The sequence below is a fragment of the Schistocerca piceifrons genome, chromosome 8 (assembly GCF_021461385.2).
Source record: "Schistocerca piceifrons isolate TAMUIC-IGC-003096 chromosome 8, iqSchPice1.1, whole genome shotgun sequence".
Lineage (NCBI taxonomy): Eukaryota > Metazoa > Arthropoda > Insecta > Orthoptera > Acrididae > Schistocerca > Schistocerca piceifrons.
Genome location: NC_060145.1, coordinates 144,393,696 through 144,416,338, shown reverse-complemented (window position 1 = coordinate 144,416,338; position 22,643 = coordinate 144,393,696). Strand labels below are relative to the sequence as shown.

The following is a 22,643-nucleotide window of genomic DNA, read 5'->3' as shown; positions in this document are numbered from 1 at the left end:
GGAGTGTGCGCTGATATGAAACTTCCTGGCAGATTAAAACTGTGTGCCCGACCGAGACTCGAACTCGGGACCTTTGCCTTTTGTGGGCAAGTGCTCTACCAACTGAGCTACCGAAGCACGAATCACGCCCGGTAGCCACAGCTTCACTTCTGCCAGTACCTCGTCTCCTACCTTCCAAACTTTACAGAAGCTCTCCTGCGAACCATGCAGAACTAGCACTCCTGAAAGAAAGGATATTGCGGAGACATGGCTTAGCCACAGCCTGGGGGATGTTTCCAGAATGAGATTTTCACTCTGCAGCGGAGTGTGCGCTGATATGAAACTTCCTGGCAGATTAAAACTGTGTGCCCGACCGAGACTCGAACTCGGGAAGTTTGCCTTTCGCGGGCAAGTGCTCTACCAACTGAGCTACCAAAGCACGAATCACGCCCGGTACCCACAGCTTCACTTCTGCCAGTACCTCATCTCCTACCTTCCAAACTTTACAGAAGCTCTCCTGCGAACCATGCAGAACTAGCACTCCTGAAACAAAGGATATTGCGGAGACATGGCTTAGCCACAGCCTGGGGGATGTTTCCAGAATGAGATTTTCACTCTGCAGTGGAGTGTGCGCTGATATGAAACTTACTGGCAGATTAAAACTGTGTGCCCGACCGAGACTCGACCTCGGGACCTTTGCCTTTCGCGAGCAAGTGCTCTACCAACTGAGCTACTGAAGCACGACTCACGCCCGGTACCCACAGCTTCACTTCTGCCAGTACCTCGTCTCCTACCTTCCAAACTTTACAGAAGCTCTCCTGCGAACCATGCAGAACTAGCACTCCTGAAAGAAAGGATATTGCGGAGACATGGCTTAGCCACAGCCTGGGGGATGTTTCCAGAATGAGATTTTCACTCTGCAGCGGAGTGTGCGCTGATATGAATCTTCCTGGCAGATTAAAACTGTGTGCCCGACCGAGACTCGAACTCGGGACCTTTGCCTTTCGCGGGCAAGTGCTCTACCAACTGAGCTACCGAAGCACGACTCACGCCCGGTGCCCACAGCTTCACTTCTGCCAGTACCTCGTCTCCTACCTTCCAAACTTTACAGGAGCTCTCCTGCGAACCATGCAGAACTAGCACTCCTGAAAGAAAGGATATTGCGGAGACATGGCTTAGCCACAGCCTGGGGGATGTTTCTAGAATGAGATTTTCACTCTGCAGCGGAGTGTGCGCTGATATGAAACTTCCTGGCAGATTAAAACTGTGTGCCCGACCGAGACTCGAACTCGGGACCTTTGCCTTTCGCGGGCAAGTGCTCTACCAACTGAGCTACCGAAGCACGAATCACGCCCGGTACCCACAGCTTCACTTCTGCCAGTACCTCGTCTCCTACCTTCCAAACTTTACAGAAGCTCTCCTGCGAACCATGCAGAACTAGCACTCCTGAAACAAAGGATATTGCGGAGACATGGCTTAGCCACAGCCTGGGGGATGTTTCCAGAATGAGATTTTCACTCTGCAGCGGAGTGTGCGCTGATATGAAACTTCCTGGCAGATTAAAACTGTGTGCCCGACCGAGACTCGAACTCGGGACCTTTGCCTTTCGCGGGCAAGTGCTCTACCAACTGAGCTACCGAAGCACGAATCACGCCCGGTACCCACAGCTTCACTTCTGCCAGTACCTCGTCTCCTACCTTCCAAACTTTACAGAAGCTCTCCTGCGAACCATGCAGAACTAGCACTCCTGAAAGAAAGAATATTGCGGAGACATGGCTTAGCCACAGCCTGGGGGATGTTTCCAGAATGAGATTTTCACTCTGCAGCGGAGTGTGCGCTGATATGAAACTTCCTGGCAGATTAAAACTGTGTGCCCGACCGAGACTCGAACTCGGGACCTTTGCCTTTTGCGGGCAAGTGCTCTACCAACTGAGCTACCGAAGCACGAATCACGCCCGGTACCCACAGCTTCACTTCTGCCAGTACCTCGTCTCCTACCTTCCAAACTTTACAGAAGCTCTCCTGCGAACCATGCAGAACTAGCACTCCTGAAAGAAAGGATATTGCGGAGACATGGCTTAGCCACAGCCTGGGGGATGTTTCCAGAATGAGATTTTCACTCTGCAGCGGAGTGTGCGCTGATATGAAACTTCCTGGCAGATTAAAACTGTGTGCCCGACCGAGACTCGAACTCGGGACCTTTGCCTTTCGCGGGAAAGTGCTCTACCAACTGAGCTACCGAAGCACGAATCACGCCCGGTACCCACAGCTTCACTTCTGCCAGTACCTCGTCTCCTACCTTCCAAACTTTACAGAAGCTCTCCTGCGAACCATGCAGAACTAGCACTCCTGAAACAAAGGATATTGCGGAGACATGGCTTAGCCACAGCCTGGGGGATGTTTCCAGAATGAGATTTTCACTCTGCAGTGGAGTGTGCGCTGATATGAAACTTCCTGGCAGATTAAAACTGTGTGCCCGACCGAGACTCGACCTCGGGACCTTTGCCTTTCGCGAGCAAGTGCTCTACCAACTGAGCTACTGAAGCACGACTCACGCCCGGTACCCACAGCTTCACTTCTGCCAGTACCTCGTCTCCTACCTTCCAAACTTTACAGAAGCTCTCCTGCGAACCATGCAGAACTAGCACTCCTGAAAGAAAGGATATTGCGGAGACATGGCTTAGCCACAGCCTGGGGGATGTTTCCAGAATGAGATTTTCACTCTGCAGCGGAGTGTGCGCTGATATGAATCTTCCTGGCAGATTAAAACTGTGTGCCCGACCGAGACTCGAACTCGGGACCTTTGCCTTTCGCGGGCAAGTGCTCTACCAACTGAGCTACCGAAGCACGACTCACGCCCGGTACCCACAGCTTCACTTCTGCCAGTACCTCGTCTCCTACCTTCCAAACTTTACAGGAGCTCTCCTGCGAACCATGCAGAACTAGCACTCCTGAAAGAAAGGATATTGCGGAGACATGGCTTAGCCACAGCCTGGGGGATGTTTCTAGAATGAGATTTTCACTCTGCAGCGGAGTGTGCGCTGATATGAAACTTCCTGGCAGATTAAAACTGTGTGCCCGACCGAGACTCGAACTCGGGACCTTTGCCTTTCGCGGGCAAGTGCTCTACCAACTGAGCTACCGAAGCACGACTCACGCCCGGTACCCACAGCTTCACTTTCTCTCAGGAGTGCTAGTTCTGCATGGTTCGCAGGAGAGCTTCTGTAAAGTTTGGAAGGTAGGAGACGAGGTACTGGCAGAAGTGAAGCTGTGGGTACCGGGCGTGAGTCGTGCTTCGGTAGCTCAGTTGGTAGAGCACTTGCCCGCGAAAGGCAAAGGTCCCGAGTTCGAGTCTCGGTCGGTCTCACAGTTTTAATCTGCCAGGAAGTTTCATATCAGCGCACACTCCGCTGCAGAGTGAAAATCTCATTCTGGAGACTCGATTCCATGATTAATATTCTATACTGGCCTAGACGCTCCAGCACAGTCTATGAACTAGCCGAAGATGTAATCTAAATATGGCTTGAACTTCATGCTGCTCGCAGCCTACCACCTACTGATGGAGCAACTGTCTGTCTTCCGACACCACATTGTAGACTGCTACCAGCATCAGATTTCAACGCGGTAGCCAACAATGGGGCCTCTTGGAGTCCATGTTCTTGTTCAACACTCAGGCGCCTCCTGCCTCTGATCAACCGACCATATGGCTACCGGTTCCAGGTACATGGTCATCAACATTTATCGTAGAATTCTGAGTGGGACCGAGTACACTCCAGCAGCCAGCCCCAACCGGCCTCACCTCCTCACTGGCAACCCGCCGCGGCGCAAGGGTCGCTCACTCTTCTCCTGGGCGACCAGCCGCTGATCTGACTCGACAGACGTCAGCTAGAATCCATCACGCTGCTGAGTGATGGAGGCTGGTGCGGAAGAAAAACGGCTTGTAAACACAGCGAATAAGCAACTTCAGTAATGTATTACTGGCTTCATTGACGCTCCACAGGATCCAAAACGCTGTCCTGACTTCACTGAGCGGTGTCTCCGCTCGGTCTTTTGTAATGCTAATCTGATAGTAGTTGCACATACTTCTCAAACTCAGATGGACAAAGTTGCGTAATTCAAATGGTAGAGCTTCAGGACCCGAGCAATTATCATTTGTACAATGACAGCGGCAATCAAAGATCTGTTAACGAAAGTGGACTGGCGGCCAGTTCCGTAGTACAATATTACATAAGTTTTGTCTCGACTGTGGGCCCCGTAACACAAACGTGTGCTGTCTGCAGATAAGTGAAGCCGCGTTGGCCTGTGTTTACGTAATCATTTTTCACTGGACTAGAATTCGTTTGTGCTCTAGAAGACGCAAATGTAGTTGCACATACTTCTCAAACTCAGATGGACAAACTTGCGTAATTCAGATGTAGTAACCTTGAATTCAAATGGTAGAGCTTCAGGACCCGAGCAATTATCATTTGTACAATGACAGCGGCAATCAGAGATCTGTTAACGAAAGTGGACTGGCGGCCAGTTCCGGAGTACAATATTACATAAGTTTTGTCTCGACTGTGGGCCCCGTAACACAAACGTGTGCTGTCTGCAGCTAAGTGAAGCCGCGTTGGCATGTGTTTACGTAATCATTTTTCACTGGACTAGAATTTGTTTGTGCTCTAGAAGACGCAAATGTTACGATGTGTGACGATTGTCTATTCAGGAAACGTTACCTTTTCTCAAGAAATTTTTAAAAGCATGGCCTTTCTTGAGACAAAGAAACCAGCAGTTACACGACTTCCGTATCTGAGACGCTCTTTACGTTAAAATGAACAGTCGTGGCCGCAATATTTTTTTTTTATTGACCAGTTTCGGCTTATATACAAGCCATCTTCAGAATTTCTTCGCCCTGAAAGGATAGGAACAGCGAAGCTACAAGCTACAATATTAGATATGGTCTTAAAATAAGATACAGACAATCTCTAGTAAAAATAAACAGTACTATTGTATAAAGCGTTAAAATTAGAGAAAAGTTATAGAGTTTACCCCTACGGCTGGTGCTGACGGCACCTCGGAATCTCGTGGCACAACGATCGTATATCGTCTGTGGAGACACGGGTTAAATAGTATGAAACGTCCCCTTAAAAAAATTTATGAATTACTGTGTTGATAAACCTCTTACGTTATTTGATTTTCAAACAGCTGAGCAGAAATGAACGTACTCAGACATTTCTCTCTTTACTTATTATGTTCTACACTAAACTGGCACACAATATTTTTAGCGCAACGTAATCTGACTTTCAATAATCCCTACAAAAGAATGGCCGTGACTAACAATAACCTATACCTTTCATGAATCACTTACCTCACAAAAATCTTCGTTATTCGAACTACTGTAATACAGCGAGCTCCAATACTGCCAGCTAAATAAAAGACTCTAACTACTGAAGGCACTAACTACTGATAGACACAGTTAGCAAATGAAAGATTTTGATAGAGAACAAACAATGTATTTACCTTAATAGTGTTCAAAAGTCATTATATATATATATCAGGTCATGACATCCAGTCTTAAAAATTTCGTTTTTCTGACGGACACACGTCCAGATCGTCCGCTCTCAAAACTCTGACATCTCTCTTCCCACATCCACCACTGCAGGCGGCTCACCTCCAACTGCGCAACGCGGCGCGCTGTTCACATCCAACTGCCCAACACTACAATAGCGAATATTCCAACAATGCCAACCAGCCACAGACTGCACACAGCATTTTCATACAGAGCGCTACGTGACGTTACCTCATAAGAACCTAAACAGCTTACTTACAAGTGTGCAATTCACGCGCCGACTGTGGCTCACGTCATTACCATCCAATGGTAGACGCTTCACAAGAGCTGCATGCAATTTGCACAGTAAGCTCGCGTAACCAGCGTATGAGTACATAAGATGTTAAAACATTATCAAGCATAAGGCAGGTAGTTATTTATGTTAAAATACAACAAGTAAACTTACTAAACAGCAGAAGAAGCAGGGTAATCTATTAACACTGGTGTGATAGGCAAACACATCGTTCTTACAATATTTTGTCAATAAACGAATAAACAAAAGAGTCGTAATTATATGCAAATAGATATTGCATAAAGAGATAATGAGAGATAAAAATATATTAAAAGATACAGCCATTAGAATATATACGAGCCGTGTATATTTACTAGGCAGTGCCCTCTGGTAGGGGTTTAAGACGACGCCGTTGCCTAGACAACGTAAAGTTGAGGTGGCCGCCATGATATCATAGAAGTGTCATGGTAACGTAATGGCCAAAGTGGCAGCCAAAAAACCAAAGAAGTACGCCTGGGGACGCCGCTTACGGTCAAGGTGTTGATTTGGGAGGATATCATCAAAGACGTTTGTACCGTCAACTCATGAATAAATGCCGTAAAAAAGTTACTTAATATTTTCCAGCGCCATTACTGAGACCATATGGTGACACATCACCAAGAGCTCCCCCCATCGGAAGTTCGAGTCCTCCCTCGGGCATGGGTGTGTGTGTTGTCCTTAGCGTAAGTTAGTTTAAGCTAGAGTAAGTAGTGCGTAAGCCTAGGAACCGATGACCTCAGTAGTTTGGTCCCATAAAACTTACCACAAATTTCCAAATTTCCAATCCCCACGAGAGCAGCTGCCGTTGTGAAGGTGCCATAGAGACAGAGTGGTAGCTCAGTGTTGACGTTTTGATGGCATTGGCTTCTAAAAACTTGAATACATATATGACATCGTGTCGTTAGTAATATGATAATGAAGGCTGTATAGATCTTAATAGCATTGGGATACATTAAAGTTATTCTACTAATTTACAGGAATGGAAACACAAAACATTAAAGAGGTAGCTATGGGCCAGTACATTTTAACTGAGATGGACCCAAAGTACACAATAAAACGAATATTATGTGAAATAAGAAGCTTGCTCAAAACTAAGTGGCGTTAACACACATGTGAGACACGTATAAAAAGAGTTAAAATAATTAATTTTCATTAAAACAAGCTAAGACAGAGAATGTAGCATGAATCGCAATTTGAAGAGCAAAGCAGCATCCTTGGGTTCAAATAATGTTCTGAAAAAGTTTAAAATATGTAATAGTGCAGCTTGTACCTTTGCTGTTCCTACCCTTACATGGCCAAGAAATTCTGAAGATGACTTGTATATAAGCCGAAACCGGTCAATAAAATAAAACAATAAATAAAAAATATATATCGATGTCGACTGTTTATTTTAACGTAATTATAATTTCAGGTCGCTGCTCTCAGTAGACTATGTCGTCAAAATTTCTGAGACACTCTTGTACTTCTAATACGGATTGGCAGTCCTGAGCCCAATGGGCGCACGGCGTACGGTTCTGAAGGCCGCCTATTATGTGTTTAGAGCGAGTTTGCTTACACCAAAAGTAGTTAGTCTTATTAAGCTACCGTTCACTTTTGTATCTTTGTTAGTAGAAAAAAATTTCTAACTACCAAGTTGTTCCACAGTAATGGTGATTTACAAAATATGGATCAAACTTTATTTTGAAATAACTTACGAACCAGAGTTACAGCAAGTTAAAGCATATAATAATTATTACTTAACAAATACTTTATGTCAGAATTTTATGAAAACCTAATGAAAATTTTTGTGAACTCTCTATCGCCTACCACCATGAAAGCTGGAAGGCCCAATAGTAGGCGGTAGGGACCAAGTTGACTACCACTGGTTTAGTCTGTATATTGAGAGCTGAAGCCGAGGGTAGCGCGCTTGAATTTGGTAGTATGTCTCCGCAGATCTTCTGAGCAATTGGCGCTCTGTCTACTTCTTCCGCTAGAAACTTCATTAATATTAAAACGTCTCCATTGGATTAGCTATATCTCTTTACACGGACTTACCAGAAACGACAGATTTCTTCTGGGCTGGAGCGCAGTAGCTTCGAACCGAAGACCCCGTCATAGGTATTAACGTATTCCCGTAATGAAACTTCCTGACAGATTAAAACTGTGTGCCGGACCGAGACTCGAAGTCAGGACCTTTGCCTTTCGCGAGCAAGTGCTCTACGAACTGAGCTGCCCAAGCACGACTCACGATCCGTCATCGCAGCTTCAATTCCGCCAGTACTTCGTCTCCTACCTTAAACACTTCACAAACTGCAAGGTTCACATAAGAGCTTCTGTGAAGTTTGGAAGGTAGGAGGCGAGGTACTGGTGGAATTGAAGCTGTGAGGACGGGTCGTGAGTCGTGTTTGGGTAGCTCTGTTGGTAGAGCACTTGTCCACCGAAGGCAAAGGTCCCGACTTCGACTATGGGTCCGGCACACTATTTTAATCTGCCAGGAAGTTTCATATCAGCGCACACTCCGCTGCACAGTGAAAATATCATTCTATTCCTGTAATGATTTTAATACCCGCATGCAGGCTCGTCGCTAGGGCTTGCGAGTCCTGCAGTGAAGCCAAGCGCCTGGCCGTGGAGGTGGGAGCGGGGGAGAGGGCCGGGCGTGGGGGGAGTACAAAAAGTTAAAGGGGTAAACGAGACAGGCGGTGACTGTGCTAGCATTTTTCGTTGCCTTAACGTCGTAAAACGCTTTATTTGCACGCATATAGAGTTCTTATCAATAACGTTAACCACATCTTAAATCTCAATAAAGATAGCGGCGAACGCAAAAACAGGTACAGTATGTAAATTATTTGGAAATCAGCAAATTAAACCTTGACAGCCGAATACTACGCAATTGCCCTTGCGTAAGCTTGCAAGTGTAGAACTTTACGTATCATGTCTTCTTTCTTCTTCCCGCTTTCGATTGAAAGAATAGTCAGCCGTTTAAGGCGATCTTGCATCGCAGTAGATCTTAGGTATTATTTAGGTTTAATTTTGAAAAAAATTCTTTCTCCAGAGAGCTCTGTGGCAGGTATCGTCAGCAAATGCGATAGGCTGTGGTGATTCTCTGAGCGGCCTTAAGCACTTAAGTGCGTCCTGCACTGTCTTCACTGTAGGAGGACTCGTAACTCGTATCAGTTTTACTTCTGGGACGAGCAGATTTGTCTACATCAGCTTTTCCCTCGTATTGCACATAACTCGCTAGCTCCTGTCAACTCTTTTCAGTTTCCTCATTTTGCATGTTGGACGGCTGAAAGAGAAATCCGAAGTATTCGGAATAATTAGTCAGCTCTTTGAACTTTCATCTCATGCCTTTCAAGGCTCCATCAATAAACGCCAAGCAGGATTCGATTCTAAATCTTTCTTCGGCTTCATGCTGCTTTGGGGTCTCGTCGGCGACATTGTCGGGATCGTTCTTCAGTCGCATCGAAAAATTGTTTGCGCTTCTTTTGGCGATGAGATGAAAACTTTGTGTCCCATCCTAAATCTGCCTCCAATTCTTTCGCAGTTAACAAAGCAATTGTGAACCCAATCTCTCTTTAGTTTTTTTAGGAAGTCATTGAATCCATTTATTTCTTGTAGGGCGACGTCTAACTGCATATCTTCAGCTGGAACAACTTTACTGGCCTCATTGACGGCGTTTAGGAGGTCGCTGCATATGGTAAGAGCCAAAACAGGTTCGAAGGAACTGAGGAATGGTTTACTACAGACAGTGCCTCAGATCAGAATCCTTTGTTGTTTGGGCAATACTCTCGAGCGCTTCAGGAGCTTTCCCCAGCTGACTGGCTTGACGTTATCAACACGAGAGTCCCAGCTAACATCTGTATGTGTCTTAAAAGTTAGTTCAGTACAGATCTCAGTGAGAATATTCCATCTCTATATAGATGCCGAAAACAGAGAGCACAATCGCTGTATTATGCCGAAAAATGTCATTGCCTCCGTACTACATTTGTCCATCGCTCCAAGGGCAAAGTTCAAGCTGTGAGTAACACAAGGTGTAAACATTGCCCACTTGTTCATTTGTAAAACTCTAGCCTGTACCAGTTATCAGTGGCTGATAAAGTCTCTAAGACAGATGCAGTCGTTCAACGTGTTCCAGGGGAAGCTTCTCGGCCCGAAAAGTCTGGGCATTCACAGAGGGTGGGTTTGCTGGTAGTTGGGAGCTCCAACGTTAGGCACGTAATGGGGCCCCTTAGGAACACGGCTTCCAAGGAGGGCAAGAAAGTCAGTGTGCACTCCGTGTGCATACCGGGGAGAGTCATTCCGGATGTGGAAAGGGTGTTTCCGGATGCCATGAAGAGAACAGGGTGTAGCCAAGTGCAGGTGGTGGCTCATGTCGGTACCAATGGCGTGTGTCGCTGTGGATCAGAGGAGATTCTCTCTGGTTTCGGGTGGCTAGCAGAAATGGTAAAGGCTGCCAGTCTTGCTTGCCAGATTAAGGCGGAGCTTACCATCTGCAGCATGGTCGATAGAACCAACTGTGGTCCTTTGACGCAGAGCCGAGTGGGGGGTCTGAATGTTCTGTGACCGTGTAGGCTGCAGATTCCTTGACTTTCTACATCGGGTGGCGGGTTTCCGTGTTCCACTTATCAGGGCAGGAGTCCACTACACACAGGAAGCGGCAACAAGAGTAGCGGTAGCTGTGTAGAAGGGACTACGCGATTTTTTAGGTTACTGGGTCTCAGGAAACCACAGAAAGGGCGTTGTCTAAAAGGAGGCAAGTGAAAGACAGCAAGGTAGTTGTAGCAACAATTAGTATTGTAGTTGTAAATTGTCGTAGCTGTGTTGTGAAAGAACTAGAGCTCCAAGCCCTAATAGAAAGCACTGAAGCTCAAATAGTTACAGCTACGGAAAGCAGGCTAAAGCTGAAAATAAGTTCAGCCGAAATTTTTTCAAACGACCTAACAGTGTTCAGGACGGATAGATTAAATACAGTTGGTGGTGGAGTATTTATTGCTGTCAGAAGTAGCTTACCTTGTAGTGAAATTGAAATAGGTAGTTCCTGCGAAATAGTATGGGTAGAACTAAGCTATTAATTGGATCGTTTTACCGACTCACCCCCAGAGTCAGAAGATATATTTGCTGAACAGTTCAAAAAAACTTGAGTCTCATTTTAAATAGGTATCCGACTCATACAATTATAGTCGATGGTGACTTTAATCTACCCTCGGTATGCTGGAAAAATTATACTTAAAGCCGGCGGCAGGCATAAAATATCATCCGAAATTGTACTGAATGCTTTTTCAGAAAATTGTTTAGAACAATTAGTTCATGAGTCCACTCGAAGCGTGAATGGCTGCGAAAACATACTTGACTTCTTAGCAACAAATAATCCTGGACAAATAGTGAGTATCGTGACGGATACAGGAATTAGTTACCAAAAGGCAGTTGCTGCTAGGCTGACTGCCGTAGCGCCCACTACCATCAAACAGACACGCATAGTACATCTATTTAAAAAAAGCTGATAAAAAGGCTGTTAACGCCTTTTCAAGAGACAATCTTCACTCCTTCCGATCTGATCATGTGAGCGTAGAAAAGATGCGGGATGATTTCAAACAGATAGTATCGACGACAATGGAGAGATATAAACAACATAAATTATTAAGCGTGGTACTGATCCCCCGTGATACACAAAACGGGTCAGATCGCTGTTGCAGAAGCAACGAAAGAAGCATGCCAAATTTAAGAGAACGCAAAATCCCCGAGATTGGCAAAGTTTTGCAGAAGTTCGAAATACATCGCGTGCTTCAGTGCGAGATGCTTTTAACAATTTCCACAACGAAACTCTGTCTCGGAACCTGGTAGATAACCCAAAGAATTTCTGGTCATACATAATGCACACCAGTGGCAAGACGTATTCAGTACCTTCACTGCGCGATAACAACGGTGAAGTCACTGATGACAGCGCCACTAAAGCAGAGTTATCAAACACAGTTTTCCGTAACTCCTTCACCAAAGACGACGATGTAAATATTCTTGAATTCCAATCAAGAACAACTGCCAAGATGAGAAACATAGAAGCAGATATCCTCGGTATAGCAAAGCAGCTTAAATCACTTAATAAAGGCAAGGCCTCCGGTCCAGACTGAATACGCGTCAGGTTCCTTTCGGAGTACGCTGGTACAATAGCTCCATATAAAGCAATTATATACAACCGCTCGCTCACAAAAGATCCATACCTAAAGAATGGAAAACTATCAAGTTACACCAATACCCAAAAATGGAAATAGAATTCATCCGCTGAATTACAGGCCCATATCACTAAAGTCGATTTGCAGTAGGGTTTTGGAACATATGCTGTGTTCGAACATTATGAATTACCTTGAAGAAAACGGTTTATTGACACATAGTCAGCACGGATTCAGAAAATATTGTTCTCGTGAAACACAACTAGCTCTTTATAATCGTGAAGTAATGAGTGCTATTGACAGGGGATGTCAAATTGATTCCATATTTTTAGATTTCCAGAAGGCTTTCGACACCGTTCCTCACAGGCGTCTTCCAAGCAAACTGCGTGCCTATGGAATATCGCCTCAGTTGTGCGACTGGATTCGTGATTTCCTATCAGAAAGGTCACAGTTCGTAGTAATCGACGGAAAGTCATCGAGTTAAACAGAAGTAATATCCTGCGTTCCCCAAGGAAGTGATATAGGCCTTCTATTGTTCCTGATCTATATTAACGACATAGGAGACAATCTCAGTTGCCCTCTTAGATCGTTTGCAGATGATGCTGTCATTTACCGTCTTGTAAAGTCATAATATGATCAAAACGAATTGCAAAATGATTTAGATAATATATCTGTATGGTTCGAAAAGTGGCAATTGACCCTCAATAAAGAAAAGTGTGAAGTTATTCACATGAGTACTAAAAGAAATCCGCTAAATTTCGATTACGCGATAAGTCGCACAAATCTGAAGGCTGTAAATTCAACTAAATCCTTAGGGATTGACAGTTACAAATAACCTAAATTGGAACGTTCACATAGATAATGTTCTGGGTAGTGCAATTCATTGGCCGAACACTTAGAGGTTGCAACAGGTCTACTAAGGGGACAGCTTACACCACGCTTGTCCGCCCTATTCTGGAGTATTGCTGTGCGGTGTGGGATCTGCATCAGGTGGGACTGACGGATGACATCGAAAAAGTTCAAAGAAGGGCAGCTCGTTTTGTATTATCGCAAAATAGGGGAGATAGTGACACAGACATTATACGTGAACAGGAATGGCAGTCATTAAAACGAAGGAGTTTTTCGTTTCGATGGGGTCTTCTCATGAAATTTCAATCACCAGTTTTCTCCTCCGATTGCGAAAACATCCTGTTGGCACCCGCCTACATAGAGAGAAATGATCGTCACTATAAAATAAGAAAAATCAGGGCTCGTACAGAAGAATTTAAGTGCACGTTTTTCCCGTGCGCCGTTCGAGAGTGGAACGGTAGAGAGAGACAGCTTGAAGGTGGTTCATTCAAACCCCTAACAGGCAGTTTATTGTGAATAGCAGAGTAATCACGTGGATGTAGATGTAGGTTCATTGTACAAAATATTTATTCCCTTGAAGTTATTAAATTTTGTAGTATTGAAATATTATTGTGTCACCTGGATGTCCTTCATTTTTCGAGATTAAAACTGATTTTCTCTGAAGTATCCTTCAATAAATAATGCCATGGATTTCTTTCTCTGCCAGTTCCAGTTGGAAAAATGCAGAATTTGTTGTGGGATATCATGGAATATTCGCACTTCAGCCATTATAGTTTCATGAAGTTCTAACAAGTGGCGCTGCTATAAATAAACTTCAAAATGGTGTCTGTAATGGAGGTGTGTTCAGAGTAGAAACATGTCATTGAGTTTCTTTTGGTGGAAAAACAGAGTGACACAGATATTCATAGGCAGTTGTAGAATGGCTACGGAGACCTAGCAAGTTTAGTCATTAAACTAAACGAGTTTGATACTAAATAAACATGTCTAAGAACACAAGTGAGCAGTATGTATATATTATGGTCATAAATTTACCAGTTTGTTTACATAAATATGGTAGGCCAAGTGGCCAGTTTATTTAAGTAAGGAGAACAGTGGTACCATTTATCCCATATGCACTTTTCCCCACTACTGTTGCAGGCTTCATTCTCTAGACGCTGGAAGGTCGAAATTCTGTGTAGATTCCGAAGGTCAAAAATTGTGTGCTTTTAAATGGAAAGATTAATTAAAAGAGATTCCGTTAGCACAACATACTCTGTCACAAAAACCTCAGTGAGCCACTCGTCAATCACGTCCTTCAACATGCCATTAAACTCTTTATGAGTGAAGCTACCATTTGCAATAAAAAGCCGGTTGGGGTGGCTGAGCGGTTCTAGGCGCTAAAGTCTGGAACCGCGCGACCACTACGGTCGCAGGTTCGAATCCTGCCTCGAGCCTGGATGTTTGTGATGTCCTTAGGTTCTAAGTTTGATGACTTCAGAAGTTAAGTCCCACAGTGCTGAGAGCCATTTGAACCATTTTTTGCAATAAAACGCATAGCTTTATCTATCAGAGTTCCACATAAACCAGAAATAAATTTTCTAATCGAGAAAAGACTTTTCACTCACCTGCAATGTGGCATCATATTAGAAGACCACCATATTTCGCTTAAGGGATATTTGCTCTGCAGTCCTTTAGCCGTGTATCAGCATTGTGATAAGGGTAATAGTTGACTTGTACTTTCGTATCTGTTCGGGCAGCCTAAGAAGTTGTGGTTGCCACCTTCTTCTTGACCACAATCACATAATGAAGACTTGTACAAGCCAACACGGTGTATCGTGTCCCCAGTCGCAGCAGTTGCTGACTGTGATCCATGTTATTCTGTTCTTGAACCTTGTATGGCACTTTAATGGCTAAGGTAGTGTGTAGTGATAGTCGAACACACATTTACGATTCAGCTGAAATGTTTAATTATGTTCGAAATTTCACTACATAGTGGTTGTTAATGTCTATGAGAAGGTGGTTGGGGGAGCATTATAGACGGCTTTGTATTGTGAAGTGGAAGCGTGGACATCAGGTCAGCTTGATCCCGGAGGTTTTAGAGATCCATGTGAGGTAGTTGGTGACGCGCGTGAAGCCAGTTGGGAAGTCGGTCAGGCAGTGTTCTGAGAACACAAAGCTGGCCACGCCAATCACCACATAGCCCGTGGTGGTCCCAAACGTAAAAGGACTGCCGTTGTCGCCCTATGAGGAAGAAGAGAAACCTTATGAGTAACCCTTATCCAGTATTGAGCAAAACAATCAGTCTCTCGGCATACTGCGGATGGGTGATATTTAATGCATGGGTGATATTTAACGTACAGTTGATATTTAACGTAACTAATAAAGCACACTATTGCTAAGTCATATTTATAAGCAGATAACACATTCAAAGCTGGAAGTCAGTACATTTTCAAGTGACGTAAGATTCACCACCAAAAAAGATAATCTATATTATTCATCTCATATCTGGTTGAAAATGAGAAAAGTTTTCAGTTTTATTACAACGCGTTTCCGCTTGGTGTTGAACGATCAGTAATTTTAGACAAATCAATACCGCTTTTGCAAGGATTCAGAGTCTCGCGATGGTGACATTGAATAAAAAGTTACCGGGTTTCCAGCTGCGTCAAGTGGTTCATATTATACAAGCTTTCAGCCAAGCACTCCTTGACCATTGTCAAGTGGTACGACTGCCAGAGACGGTGGCCTGCAGCTCTGCGCACTATGGGATCCAGTGAATATTGCGAGCTCCAGTGACGTCACAGCAGGCAGCTAGTGCAAGGGGTGTACCACCAGCCCTCTGGCAGTCATACCACTTGACTATGGCTAAGGAGTGCCTGACAAAAAGCTCGCGTAATTTTATTTCACGTGTTTTTATTCAGGAACATTTACGCCTTGCCACTGTGATGGGCAGCCTCAGTGATCCATCTCACAGCCTATTACGCAATCAGGGGCTTACCCCCGCAGCTGCAATGTCTTCGTTTCTTTGGAAAGGTGTGTCGTAGCCATCCCGTGCGGTAGTCGCTTCTCACTAACAACTCGGCCCGGGCACGGTGTTGCTTACGTACGAACGTATTCGTTCATTCGGTAAACTGAACGGCAGAGGATTTGCGAATGCAGAATCTTTTCACAGTGCAAGCTGTAGATCCGTTCCAACTTGAAAGCCAAACAGTGACTCGTTTACAGTTACTAGCGTGTTGCACTTTCTTAACTGCACTCCTGTACTCACCTATCATGCAAATATGATGCGCTTTAGGTAAGTGAAGTGTAGAAATATTACATTCAATTTTGCACATAGCTGTGCGTAGTTGTCAACAATGACTAAAAGGCAGAAACCTTGTTATTTGCGGGGATTCTGACGTGAAAACGACAGGTCCTGCAAGCATATGCGACGGGGTTCATAATATTAGGCGACGCGGAAGAGCTGCAGGAGCCGGTGAGAAAACTTCTCTCATCTGTGCGATCGTCAAGCGGATCAGAGCACCGGAACTGGTAACCTTGATCGTACCTCATGGGGTGGCAGGTGTATCGGACGCATTTGATTGCACTTGATCCAAAGTCAGATTTGCACGTAGCTCGGTGTTCATTGATCGTTGCACAGATGATGATAGCTCCAAAACAATGCCTTGCTGGAGATGCTCGACATCGCTGCCTATTGCGTGTAGCATATCGTGCGCGTCCTCCGCGACCATTACACGGAACACGGGAAATATATGTGCAGAGTGGAACAACATTTATATTGGGGTCACCAGTTTTATAGGAGAATTCAATGTCTACATATAGTGATAATCACTTTTTGTTCAGCAACTCGCTAGGAACGTAAAACCTGACGAACAATAAAGTAGATAAAGAAGAACCAACATTTCCACAGAATATATACAGTGTTTCAGGACCTCAACGACGACCTTTGAGGAATTATACACTGTAGAGCCAAAGAAATTGGTACACCTGCCTAATACAGCGTAAGACCACCGCGAGTACGAAGTAGTGCCGCAACACGACGTGGAAAGGACTCGACTAATGTCTGAAGCAGTGCTGGAGGGAACTGACACCATAATTCATAAATCCGTAAGAGAACGAGGGGGTAGATATTTCTTCTGAACAGTACGTTGCAAGGCATCACAAATATGCTCAATAATGTGCATGTCTGGGGAGTTTGGTGGCCATCGGAAGTGTTTAAACTTAGAAGAGTGTTCCTGGAGCCACTCGTGTAGCTACTCTGGACATGTGGGGTGCCACATTGTCCTACTGGAAATGCCAAAGTCCGTCGGAATGTACAATGGACATGAATGGATGCAGGTGATCAGACAGGATGCTTACGTAGTGTCACCTGTCAGAATCGTATCTAGACGTATCAGATGTCCCATACCACTCCAGCTGCACATGCACCACACCATTACAGAGCCTCCACCAGCTTGAGCAGTCCCCTCCAGAGATGCAGGGTCCATCGTTTCTTGAGTTTATCTCCATACCCGTACACGTTCATCCGTTCGATTCAATTTGAAACGAGACTCGTCCGACCAGGCAACAGGTTTCCAGTCATCAACAGTCCAATGTCGGTGTTGACGGGCCCAGGCGAAGCGTAAAGCTTTGTGACATACAGTCATCAAGGGTACACGAGTGGTCCTTCGGCTCCGAAAGTCCATATCGATGATGTTTCGCTGAATAGTTCGCACGCTGACACTTGCTGATGGCCCAGCATTGAAATCTGCAGCAATTTGCGGAAAGGTTGCACTTCTGTCACGTGGAACGATTCTCTACAGTCGTCATTCGCCCCTTTCTGGCACGGTCTTTTTCCGGCCGCAGCGATGTCGGAGATTTGATGTTTTACCGGATTCCTGATATTCACGGTACACTCGTGAAATGGTCGTACAAGAAAATCCCCTCTTCATCCCCACCTCGGAGATGCGGTGTCCCATCGCCGGTGCGCCGACTAAAACACCAGGTTCAAACTCACTTAAATCTTCATAACCTGCCATTGTAGCAGCAGTAACCGATCTAACAAATACACCAGACACTTGTTGTATAGGTGTTGCCCACCGCAGCGCTGTATTCTGCCTTTGTAGGTACCTCTGTATTTGAATACTCATCCCCATACCAGTTTCTTTGGCGTTTCAGTGTAGCTTACACAAATGGGACCATTTTTACTAATCAACATATTCTCTTAAATGAATCCTTAAGGTCATAATAATGAATGTATACATTGCACAAAAATTGCCATTTATTACGCTACTGGCCATTAAAATTCCTACACCACAAAGGTGACGTGCTACAGAATCGAAATTTAACCAACGGCACGAAGACCCTGTGATATGCAAATGATTACCTTTTCAGAGCCTTCCCACAAGGTTGGTGCCGGTGGCGAGAGCTACAAAGTGCTGACATGAGGAAAATTTTCAACCGATTTCTCATACACAAACATCAGTTGACCGGCGTTGCATGGTGAAAAGTTGTTGTGATGCCTCGTGTAAGGAGAAGAAATGCGTACCATCACGTTTCCGACTTTGATAAAGGTCGGATTGTAGCCTATCGCGATTGCGGTTTATCGTATCGCGACATTGCTGCTCCTGTTGGTCGAGATCCAATGACTGTTAGCAGAATATGGAATCGGTGGGTTCGGGAGGGTAATACGTAACGCCGTGCTGGATACCAACGGTCTTGTGTCACTAGCAGTCGAGATGACAGGCATTTTATCCGCATGGCTGTAACGGATCGTGCAGCCACGTCTCGATCCCTGAGTCAACAGGGTGGGGACGTTTGCAATACAACAACCATCTGCACGAACGGATCGACGACGCTTGCAGCAGCATAGACTATCAGCTCGGAGACCGTGGCTGCGGTTACCCTTGACGCTGCATCATAGACAGGAGCGCCCGCGATGGTGTACTCAACGACGAACCTGGGTGCACGAATGGCAAAACGTCATTTTTTCGGATGAATCCAGGTTCTGTTTGGAGCATCATGATGGTCCCATCCGTGTTTGGCGACATTGTGGTGAACGCACATTAGAAGAGTGTATTCGTCATCGCCATACTGGCGTATCACCCGGTTTGATGGTATGGGGTGCCTTTCGTTACGCGTCTCGGTCACCTCTTGTTCGCATTGACGGCACTTTGAACAGTGCATGTTACATTTCAGATGTGTTGTCTTGTGACAGCCAGAGCGAGAGCACCAGCAGCAGCGAGTACTGTTTGTATAAAGCGTTTATTTTGCATTTTGTTTACGACCTTCCACTAAGGAAGGGATTCTATTTGTGTTTATCTGCTCTGCATAGTAACTAACAGTTCTTGATAAAACTTTACGTAGTTTTCGTGTTAGATTTCTTAGTGTTTTCTTGATCGTTTAGAACAGAAAGCGCCCTAAAACCGTCTTTTGTTTGTTTCGCGGCCGTTAGCCACTAGTCACTTGAATCAGCAGTTGTCTTGTGACAGCCAGAGCGAGAGCACCAGCAGCAGCGAGTACTGTTTGTATAAAGCGTTTTTGTACTTATTTGCTGCGCTTAGCTTTTAAATAGTTTTTCTGGGAAAACGTAGCGTAGTTTTCGCGTCTCGTATTTCAGTGAGTGTTTCTTGATTATCAGAGTAGCTCATCAGAAGATTATCTTTGGAATTTGTCACCGTATAGAGTAGGGTAAACATAGTCATGTGTAGGGACTGTGGTTGTTGTGAGCGGACGCAAGGAGAATTGGCCACTCTTCGGGGGCAGGTGGAGGCTTTGTCTGTTAGGCTCATCGAGCTCGAGGCGCAGGCGTCGGCTCGTAGTGGCGTTGGGGCAACTGTGGTGAGACCTATGCCTACTTCGGTGGCCTTGGAATCACATGGAATCCCTGATGTCGCTGCGTCTTCCGGCAGTGAGCATCTTACCGGTCAGCCATCACTCCAGGGTGAATGGCGGACAGTGGTGGGCTCGCGCGTGCCTGGCCGAAAGGCGAAGGTGGGATCTGGCCGCGTGGCAGCTGCCTTACCCCTTTCCAACAGGTACGGGGTGCTTCCTAGTGATGATGACATCGTTTCCGAGCCACCACGGGATGCCTCGCCTGTTGGGCCAGTGGCCGATTCTCCGGCAAGGTCCCGACAGTCACAGAGGGCGGGCCTATTAGTTATAGGGAGCTCCAACGTTAGGCGGGTTATGGAGCCCCTCAGGAAAATAGCGGGTAGGTCGGGGAAGAATGCCAGTGTGCACTCGGTGTGCTTGCCGGGGGGTCTCGTCCGTAATGTGGAGGAGGCCCTTCCGGCAGCTATTGAACGCACTGGGTGTGACCGGCTGCAGATAGTAGCACATGTCGGAACGAATGACGCCTGCCGCTTGGGTTCTGAGGCCATCCTTGGTTCCTTCCGGCGGCTGGCTGATTTGGTGAAGACAACCAGCATCGCACGCGGAGTGCAAGCTGAGCTTAATATCTGCAGCATAGTGCCCAGAGTCGATCGCGGTCCTCTGGTTTGGAGCCGTGTGGAGGGTCTAAACCAGAGGCTCAGACGACTCTGCGACTATAATGGTTGCAAATTCATCGACCTCCGTTATTGGGTGGAGAACTGTAGGGCCCCCCTAGACAGGTCAGGCGTGCACTACACACCGGAAGCAGCTACTAGGGTAGCAGAGTACGTGTGGCGTGCACACGGGGGTTTTTTAGGTTAGAGGGACCCCCCCCTTGGGCGAAACGATAAAATACCTGACGGCTTACCAGAGAGGACAGTATCATCGTTGATAAAGAACGTCCGTCCTCAGAGACCAAAAACAGGAAAAGTTAACATAATATTGGTAAACTGCAGGAGTATCCAGGGCAAGGTTCCTGAATTAGTATCTCTTATTGAAGGAAATAGTGCGCATATAGTATTAGGAACGGAAAGTTGGTTAAAACCGGAAGTGAACAGTAACGAAATCCTAGACACAGAATGGAATATATACCGCAAGGATAGGATAAACGCCAATGGTGGAGGAATATTTATAGCAGTAAAGAATTCAATAATATCCAGTGAAGTTATTAGCGAATGCGAATGTGAAATAATCTGGGTTAAGTTAAGTATCAAAGGTGGGTCAGATATGATAGTCGGATGCTTCTATAGACCACCTGCATCAGCAACCGTAGTAGTTGAGCGCCTCAGAGAGAACCTGCAGAACGTCGTGAAGAAGTTTCGTGATCATACTATTGTAATAGGGGGAGACTTCAATCTACCAGGTATAGAATGGGATAGTCACACAATCAGAACTGGAGCCAGGGACAGAGACTCTTGTGACATTATCCTGACTGCCTTGTCCGAGAATTACTTCGAGCAGATAGTTAGAGAACCAACTCGTGAAGCTAACGTTTTAGACCTCATAGCAACAAATAGACCGGAACTTTTCGACTCCGTGAATGTAGAAGAGGGTATCAGTGATCATAAGTCAGTGGTTGCATCAATGACTACAAGTGTAATAAGAAATGCCAAGAAAGGAAGGATAATATATTTGCTTAACAAGAGTGATAGGGCACAAATCGCAGAATATCTGAGTGACCACCATCAAACGTTCATTTCTGAGGAAGAGGATGTGGAACAAAAATGGAAAAAATTCAGAAACATCGTCCAGTACGCCTTAGATAAGTTCGTACCGACTAAGGTCCAAAGCGAGGGGAAAGATCCACCGTGGTATAACAATCATGTACGAAAGGTACTACGGAAACAAAGAAAGCTTCATCATAGGTTTAAGAGTAGTCGAATCATAGCTGATAAGGAAAAGCTGAACGAAGCGAAAAAGAGCGTAAAGAGAGCAATGAGAGAAGCATTCAACGAATTCGAACATAAAACATTGGCAAACAATCTAAACAAGAACCCTAAAAAGATTTGGTCATATGTAAAATCGGTAAGCGGATCTAAATCCCCTATTCAGTCACTCGTTGACCACGATGGCACCGAAACAGAGGACGACCGAAGAAAGGCAGAAATACTGAATTCAGTGTTCCGAAACTGTTTCACTGCGGAAAATCGTAACACGGTCCCTGACTTCAGCCGTCGCACGGACGCCAAAATGGAAAATATTGAAATAAACGATATCGGAATTGAAAAACAACTGCTATCACCTAGTAGCGGAAAAGCATCCGGACCAGACGAGATACCCTTAAGATTCTACAGTGATTATGGTAAAGAACTTTCCCCCTTTCTATCAGCAATTTATCGTAGATCGCTGGAAGAACGTAAAGTACCTAGCGACTGGAAGAAAGCGCAGGTCGTTCCCATTTTCAAGAAGGGTCATAAATCAGATGCGAATAATTATAGGCCTATTTCGCTTACGTCAATCTGTTGTAGAATAATGGAACATGTTTTGTGTTCTCGTATTATGACGTTCTTAGATAATACAAATCTCCTTCATCATAACCAACATGGATTCCGCAAACAGAGATCATGTGAAACTCAGCTCGCCCTATTTGCCCAAGAAATTCACAGTGCCGTAGACACTGGCGAGCAGATTGATGCCGTATTCCTGGACTTCAGGAAGGCATTTGATACGGTTCCGCACTTACGTTTAGTGAAAAAAATACGAGCTTACGGAATATCGGACCAGGTTTGTGATTGGATTCAGGATTTCCTAGAAGAAAGAACACAACATGTCATTCTTAACGGTTCAAAATCTGCAGATGTAGAGGTAATTTCGGGAGTACCGCAGGGAAGCGTGATAGGACCTTTATTGTTTACAATATACATAAATGACTTAGTTGACAACATCGGTAGCTCCGTGAGGCTATTTGCAGATGACACGGTTGTCTACAAGAAAGTAGCAACATCAGAAGACTCGTACGTACTCCAGGAGGACCTGCAGAGGATTA

At 45.3% G+C, this 22,643-nt stretch overlaps 2 non-coding genes across 2 annotated transcripts; both read right to left on the bottom strand.

Annotated features, from left to right (window-relative positions):
- Positions 1 to 43: 43 nt before the first annotated feature.
- Positions 44 to 118, bottom strand: Trnal-caa. Its single transcript has one exon. It is a non-coding gene; the product is annotated as a tRNA-Leu (tRNA).
- Positions 119 to 1,849: 1,731 nt separating this feature from the next.
- On the bottom strand, positions 1,850 to 1,924 carry Trnal-caa. The gene has a single exon. It is a non-coding gene; the product is annotated as a tRNA-Leu (tRNA).
- Between the last annotated feature and the right edge of the window lie 20,719 nt (positions 1,925 to 22,643).